This window comes from Oncorhynchus keta, unplaced genomic scaffold (genome assembly GCF_023373465.1).
Source record: "Oncorhynchus keta strain PuntledgeMale-10-30-2019 unplaced genomic scaffold, Oket_V2 Un_contig_27091_pilon_pilon, whole genome shotgun sequence".
Classification (NCBI taxonomy): Eukaryota; Metazoa; Chordata; class Actinopteri; order Salmoniformes; family Salmonidae; genus Oncorhynchus; species Oncorhynchus keta.
In genome coordinates, this window is record NW_026285335.1 from 1 (window position 1) to 8420 (window position 8420).

At 50.9% G+C, this 8420-nt stretch overlaps 1 long non-coding RNA gene across 2 annotated transcripts; it reads right to left on the bottom strand.

Annotated features, from left to right (window-relative positions):
• Positions 1-45: 45 nt before the first annotated feature.
• LOC127922787 (uncharacterized) lies at positions 46-3987 on the bottom strand. 2 transcript variants are annotated; one of them, XR_008112360.1, is made up of 4 exons: positions 3864-3987; positions 3297-3375; positions 2841-2938; positions 46-1037 (listed from the first exon to the last, which is right to left on the bottom strand). It is a non-coding gene; the product is annotated as an uncharacterized LOC127922787 (long non-coding RNA). The 2 variants fall into 2 exon arrangements; XR_008112359.1 differs by having other exon boundaries at positions 46-1044; positions 2522-2938.
• Between the last annotated feature and the right edge of the window lie 4433 nt (positions 3988-8420).

Here is an 8420-nt window from a genome sequence, read left to right on the forward strand (position 1 = left end):
ACACTCTAACCACTAGGCTACCCTGCCGCCTCTACACTCTAACCACTAGGTTACCCTGCCACCTCTACACTCTAACCACTAGGCTACCCTGCCTCCTCTACACTCTAACCACTAGGCTACCTGCCTCCTCTACACTCTAACCACTAGGCTACCCTGCCACCTCTACACTCTAACCACTAGGCTACCCTGCCTCCTCTACACTCTAACCACTAGGCTACCCTGCCACCTCTACACTCTAACCACTAGGCTACCCTGCCGCCTCTACACTCTAACCACTAGGCTACCTGCCACCTCTACACTCTAACCACTAGGCTACCCTGCCACCTCTACACTCTAACCACTAGGCTACCCTGCCACCTCTACACTCTAACCACTAGGCTACCTGCCCCCTCTACACTCTAACCACTAGGCTACCCTGCCACCTCTACACTCTAACCACTAGGCTACCCTGCCTCCTCTACACTCTAACCACTAGGCTACCCTGCCACCTCTACACTCTAACCACTAGGCTACCTGCCACCTCTACACTCTAACCACTAGGCTACCCTGCCACCTCTACACTCTAACCACTAGGCTACCCTGCCACCTCTACACTCTAACCACTAGGCTACCCTGCCACCTCTACACTCTAACCACTAGGTTACCCTGCCACCTCTACACTCTAACCACTAGGTTACCCTGCCACCTCTACACTCTAACCACTAGGCTACCCTGCCACCTCTACACTCTAACCACTAGGCTACCCTGCCTCCTCTACACTCTAACCACTAGGCTACCTGCCACCTCTACACTCTAACCACTAGGTTACCCTGCCACCTCTACACTCTAACCACTAGGCTACGCTGCCACCTCTACACTCTAACCACTAGGCTACCTGCCACCTCTACACTCTAACCACTAGGCTACCCTGCCACCTCTACACTCTAACCACTAGGCTACCTGCCACCTCTACACTCTAACCACTAGGTTACCCTGCCACCTCTACACTCTAACCACTAGGCTACCTGCCACCTCTACACTCTAACCACTAGGTTACCCTGCCACCTCTACACTCTAACCACTAGGTTACGCTGCCACCTCTACACTCTAACCACTAGGCTACGCTGCCACCTCTACACTCTAACCACTAGGTTACCTGCCTCCTCTACACTCTAACCACTAGGCTACCTGCCACCTCTACACTCTAACCACTAGGTTACCCTGCCACCTCTACACTCTAACCACTAGGCTACCTACCACCTCTACACTCTAACCACTAGGTTACCCAGCCACCTCTACACTCTAACCACTAGGTTACCCTGCCACCTCTACACTCTAACCACTAGGCTACCCTGCCACCTCTACACTCTAACCACTAGGCTACCTGCCTCCTCTACACTCTAACCACTAGGCTACCCTGCCACCTCTACACTCTAACCACTAGGCTACCTGCCACCTCTACACTCTAACCACTAGGCTACCCTGCCACCTCTACACTCTAACCACTAGGCTACCCTGCCACCTCTACACTCTAACCACTAGGCTACCCTGCCGCCTCTACACTCTAACCACTAGGCTACCCTGCCACCTCTACACTCTAACCACTAGGCTACCCTGCCACCTCTACACTCTAACCACTAGGCTACCTGCCACCTCTACACTCTAACCACTAGGCTACCCTGCCACCTCTACACTCTAACCACTAGGCTACCCTGCCACCTCTACACTCTAACCACTAGGCTACCCTGCCACCTCTACACTCTAACCACTAGGCTACCTGCCACCTCTACACTCTAACCACTAGGCTACCCTGCCACCTCTACACTCTAACCACTAGGCTACCCTGCCACCTCTACACTCTAACCACTAGGCTACCTGCCACCTCTACACTCTAACCACTAGGCTACCCTGCCACCTCTACACTCTAACCACTAGGCTACCCTGCCTCCTCTACACTCTAACCACTAGGCTACCTGCCACCTCTACACTCTAACCACTAGGCTACCCTGCCACCTCTACACTCTAACCACTAGGCTACCCTGCCGCCTCTACACTCTAACCACTAGGCTACCCTGCCACCTCTACACTCTAACCACTAGGTTACCCTGCCACCTCTACACTCTAACCACTAGGCTACCCTGCCACCTCTACACTCTAACCACTAGGTTACGCTGCCACCTCTACACTCTAACCACTAGGTTACGCTGCCACCTCTACACTCTAACCACTAGGCTACCCTGCCTCCTCTACACTCTAACCACTAGGCTACCTGCCACCTCTACACTCTAACCACTAGGTTACCCTGCCACCTCTACACTCTAACCACTAGGCTACGCTGCCACCTCTACACTCTAACCACTAGGCTACCTGCCTCCTCTACACTCTAACCACTAGGCTACCCTGCCACCTCTACACTCTAACCACTAGGTTACCCTGCCACCTCTACACTCTAACCACTAGGCTACCCTGCCACCTCTACACTCTAACCACTAGGCTACCTGCTGCCACCTCTACACTCTAACCACTAGGTTACCCTTGCCACCTCTACACTCTAACCACTAGGCTACCTGCCACCTCTACACTCTAACCACTAGGTTACCCTGCCACCTCTACACTCTAACCACTAGGCTACCTACCACCTCTACACTCTAACCACTAGGCTACCCTGCCACCTCTACACTCTAACCACTAGGTTACCCTGCCACCTCTACACTCTAACCACTAGGCTACCCTGCCACCTCTACACTCTAACCACTAGGTTACCCTGCCACCTCTACACTCTAACCACTAGGCTACCTGCCTCCTCTACACTCTAACCACTAGGCTACCCTGCCACCTCTACACTCTAACCACTAGGCTACCTGCCACCTCTACACTCTAACCACTAGGCTACCTGCCACCTCTACACTCTAACCACTAGGTTACCCTGCCACCTCTACACTCTAACCACTAGGTTACCCTGCCTCCTCTACACTCTAACCACTAGGCTACCCTGCCACCTCTACACTCTAACCACTAGGCTACCTGCCTCCTCTACACTCTAACCACTAGGCTACCCTGCCACCCCTACACTCTAACCACTAGGCTACCTGCCACCTCTACACTCTAACCACTAGGCTACCCTGCCACCTCTACACTCTAACCACTAGGCTACCTGCCACCTCTACACTCTAACCACTAGGTTACCCTGCCGCCTCTACACTCTAACCACTAGGTTACCCTGCCACCTCTACACTCTAACCACTAGGCTACCTGCCACCTCTACACTCTAACCACTAGGTTACCTGCCTCCTCTACACTCCTAACCACTAGGTTACCTGCCACCTCTACACTCTAACCACTAGGCTACCTGCCACCTCTACACTCTAACCACTAGGTTACCCTGCCACCTCTACACTCTAACCACTAGTCTACCTGCCACCTCTACACTCTAACCACTAGGCTACGCTGCCGCCTCTACGCTCTAACCACTAGGCTACCTGCCTCCTCTACACTCCTAACCACTAGGCTACCTGCCGCCTCTACACTCTAACCACTAGGCTACCTGCCACCTCTACACTCTAACCACTAGGTTACCTGCTGCCACCTCTACACTCTAACCACTAGGTTACCCTGCCACCTCTACACTCTAACCACTAGGCTACCTGCCACCTCTACACTCTAACCACTAGGTTACCCTGCCACCTCTACACTCTAACCACTAGGCTACCTGCCACCTCTACACTCTAACCACTAGGCTACCCTGCCACCTCTACACTCTAACCACTAGGTTACCCTGCCACCTCTACACTCTAACCACTAGGCTACCTGCCACCTCTACACTCTAACCACTAGGTTACCTGCCTCCTCTACACTCTAACCACTAGGCTACCTGCCGCCTCTACCTCTAACCACTAGGTTACCTGCCACCTCTACACTCTAACCACTAGGCTACCCTGCCACCTCTACACTCTAACCACTAGGCTACCTGCCACCTCTACACTCTAACCACTAGGTTACCCTGCCACCTCTACACTCTAGCCGCTGGAGTTGCCCTGCCGCCTCTGCACTCTGTGCACTGAACATGCCACTTATCTGCCGCTCCTGACCATGGATTGTATAGCATCATCTGGCTCTGACCGCTGGATAACATCGCGTTATCTGCGCATCTGGCCGCTGGTTGCCTGCCGCCTCTGCGCTCTGACCGCTGGACGCGCCGCGTCTGCATCTGAGCCGCTGGACGCGCATCTGCGCTCTGGCCGCTGGTTGCCGCCTTGCCTCTGCTATCGATGCTGGTTTTGCTCACATCTTGACCGCTGGAGTGCCTGCCTCTGCCTCCTGACCGCTGGGTTGCCTGCTCCTCTGCACTCTGGCCACTAGGTTGCCTGCCACCTCTACACTCTAACCACTAGGTTACCTGCCCTCAACACTCTAACCACTAGGCTACCTGCCACCTCTGCACTCTAACCACTAGTCTGCCTGCCACCTCAACCAGCTGCGGCTGCCTCTGTCTCTAACCACTGGGCTGCCTGCATCGCTGCGCTCCTGGCCGCTGGACGCCTGCGTATCTGCACTCTGACCGCTGGGCTGCTGCCTCTGCGCTCTGACCGCTGGACGCCACTTTATCTGCACTCTGGCCACTGGGTTGCCCTGCCGCCTCTGCACTCCTAACCACTAGGTCTGCCATTATCTGCATCTAACCACTAGGCTACCATCCTCTTTCCTCCTCTGTCCACCTCCTCATCTTTCCTCCTCTGTCCACCATCCTCCTCCTCTGTCCACATCCCTCCCTGTCCACCTCCTCCTCTTCCTCTGTCCACTTTCATCCTCTTCCTCTGTCCACCTCCCATCATCTTCTTCTGTCCACCTCCTCCTCTTTTCTCTGTCCACTCCTCCTCCTATGTCCACCTCCTCATGTTTTCCTCTCTCTGTCCACCTCCTTCCTACTTGTCCACCTCCTCATCCTGTCGCATCATCATCCTTCCTCCTCTGTCCACCTCATCTGTTCCCTTCCTCTGTCCATCATCCCTCTGTCCACATCCTCCTTCCTCTGTCCACTCCTATCTATCATATCCTCTTCCTCTATCCTTCATCTGTCTTCCTCTGTCCACCTCCTCCTCTTCTTCTGTCCACCTCCTCCTCTTTCTTCTGTCCACCTCCTCCTCTTCTTCTGTCCACCTCCTCCTCTTGATCACACTTATCCTTCCTCTGTCCACATCATCCTCTCCCTCTGTCCACCTCCTCCTCCTCTTCTTCTGTCCACCTCCTCCTCTGTCCACCTCCTCCTCTTCCTCTGTCCATCTCCTCCTCCGAAGACCTCTTCCACTGCCCTTCTCTGTTTTCTGGCTTGGGCCCATCAGACCAGTATCGTACAGCTATGAGACGTGATATCAGACCCCTGTCTCTAACCCCAGTATCTGAGACGTGATATCAGACCCCTGTCTCTAACCCCAGTATCTTAGACTTGATGTGATATCAGACCCTGTCTCTAACCCTAGTATCTAGATGTGATGTGATCAGACCCCTGTCTCTAACCCCAGTATCTTAGACGTGATGTGATCAGACCCCTGTCTCTAACCCCAGTATCTTAGACGTGATGTGATATCAGACCCCTGTCTCTAACCACAGTATCTTAGATTTGATGTGATCAGACCCCTGTCTCTAACCACAGTATCTTAGACGTGATGTGATCAGACCCTGCCTCTAACTCCCAGTATCTTAGACGGATGTGATATCAGACCCCTGTCTCTAACCACAGTATCTTAGACGTGATGTGATATCAGACCCTGTCTCTAACCACAGTATCTTAGACGTGATTTGATCAGACCCCTGTCTCTAACCCCAGTATCTTAGACGTGATGTGATCAGACCCCTGTCTCTAACCCCAGTATCTTAGACGTGATGTGATCAGACCCTGTCTCTAACCCCAGTATCTTAGACGTGATGTGATACAGACCCTGTCTCTAACCACAGTATCTTAGACGTGATGTGATCAGACCCTGTCTCTAACCCCAGTATCTTAGACGTGATGTGATATCAGACCCCTGTCTCTAACCACACAGTATCTTAGATTTGGATGTGATATCAGACCCTGTCTCTAACCACAGTATCTAGACGTGATTTGATCAGATCCCTGTTCTAACCCCAGTATCTTAGACGTGATATCAGACCCTGTCTCTAACCACAGTATTGTACAGCTATGAGACGGATATCAGACCCTGTCTCAACTCAGTATCTAGACATATCAGACCCTGTCTCTAACCACAGTATCTAGACGTGATGTGATATCAGACCCCTGTCTCTAACCACAGTATCTTAGACGTGATATCAGACCCTGTCTCTAACCACAGTATCTTAGACTGGATGTGATATCAGACCCCCTGTCTCTAACTCAGTATCTTAGACGTGATATCAGACCCCTGTCTCTAACCACAGTATCTTAGACGTGATGTGATATCAGACCCCTGTCTCTAACCCCAGTATCTGACGTGATGTGATATCAGACCCTGTCTCTAACCCCAGTATCTTAGGCGTGATGTGATATCAGACCCTGTCTCTAACCCCAGTATCTTAGACGTGATGTGATATGAGACGTGATGATCAGCCCCTGTCTCTAACCACAGTATCTTAGACGTGATGTGATATCGTGATGTGATCCCCTGTCTAACCACAGTATCTTAGACGTGATGTGATATCAGACCCTGTCTCTAACCCCAGTATCTTAGACGTGATGTGATCAGGGTCTCTAACCCCAGGCGTGAGTCAGACCCCCTGTCTCTAACCACAGTATCTTAGATGTGATGTGATATCAGACCCTGTCTCTAACCCCAGTATTCAGACGTGATGTGATATCAGACCCCTGTCTCTAACCCTCAGTATCTTAGACGTGATGTGATATCAGACCCCTGTCTCTAACCACAGTATCTTAGACGTGATGTGATCAGACCCCTGTCTCTAACCACAGTATCTTAGACGTTATGTGATATCAGACCCTGTCTCTAACCCCAGTATCTTAGACGTGATGTGATGAGTGAATCTCATTTTCCGATGTGAAAAACATATCAAATCCTGTTATAAATCAGACATTTTTACAGAATTCATTTTCTATTCATTTAGATTAATTATTTATTTCTTGAGGTTCGACGTCAATTTCCACACAAAAGAATGTTACGGGAATTTACCCAGAACTTCAAGGTGTGAAAGGTTAAATCGAACGTGCTTTGGTTTGGAGTCACCAGCAGTTGGTTTTTGGAAGAAATCCCTGTTTGCTTTGACCTGACACCGTCTCGATGTCCTGATTCTCCACACGGTGACTCATAGACAAAGATGACCAGGCTATTTTGAACTTCTTACGGTGGGAGAATGTGGTCCCCTGGTGTTGTCCTTAGCTATCCATTATTCTGTTCTTTTCTAAAGATTTCCCTAGAATGACAGTCAATTCTACATCAAAATGGTCTGCTTCAATATCAGCAAGAAACAAATGAGTTGTAAAAGCCCAGGGTGAAAACTGTTAGAAACTGGCCTTCCTGCATCAGAAATAGAGTGAGACTGTGTTATTACTGCACATGTATGTAATGATTTATGCATGACATGTCAGCTGTGGTGCGAGGAACGCAGGAATCAAGGTATTCTACTACAGGTAGAAACTCCGGTGTTCTGATTCAGAAAGTGTTGCCGCTGTTTCTGAATACTCTTTTCGTTATCTAGAAACGGTGGGGTGTCTTTCTAGTACTTCAATAGTACTAGGGCTACAGTCCTAGCAGTCAGAACTAACCCAATACATCTCTTACCTAATGCCTCTATCACTCTCTCCCACCCAACACATCTCTCCCCACCAACCATCTCTCCCACCAAGACATCTCTGTCCCACCAAGACATCTCTCTGTCCCACCAAGACATCTCCTGTCCCATCAACACATTTCTCTGTCCTGACCAAGACATCTCTCTGTCCACTCAAGACATCTCTCTGTCCCACCAACACATCTCCTGTCCCACCAAGACATCTCTCTGTCCCACCAAGACATCTCTGTCCCACCAAGACATCTTCTCTGTCCCACCAAGACATCTCCCTGTCCCACCAAGACATCTCTCTGTCCCACCAAGACATCTCTCTGTCCCACCAACACATCTCTCTGTCCCACCAAGACATCTCCCTGTCCCACCAACACTCTTGTCCCACAAGAATCTCTGTCCCACAACCATTCCTGTCCCAATTCTTTCCCACCAAGACATCTCTCTGTCCCACCAACACATCTCTCTGTCCCACCATCATCTTCTGTCCCACCAAGACATCTTCTGTCCCACCAAGACATCTCCCTGTCCCACCAACACATCTCTCTGTCCCACCAACACATCTCTCTGTCCCACCATCATTCTCTGTCCCACCAAGATCCGTAATGTCCACAGAAACATGTCAAACGTTTTTTATAATCAATCCTCAGGTTGTTTTTAAAATATATAAT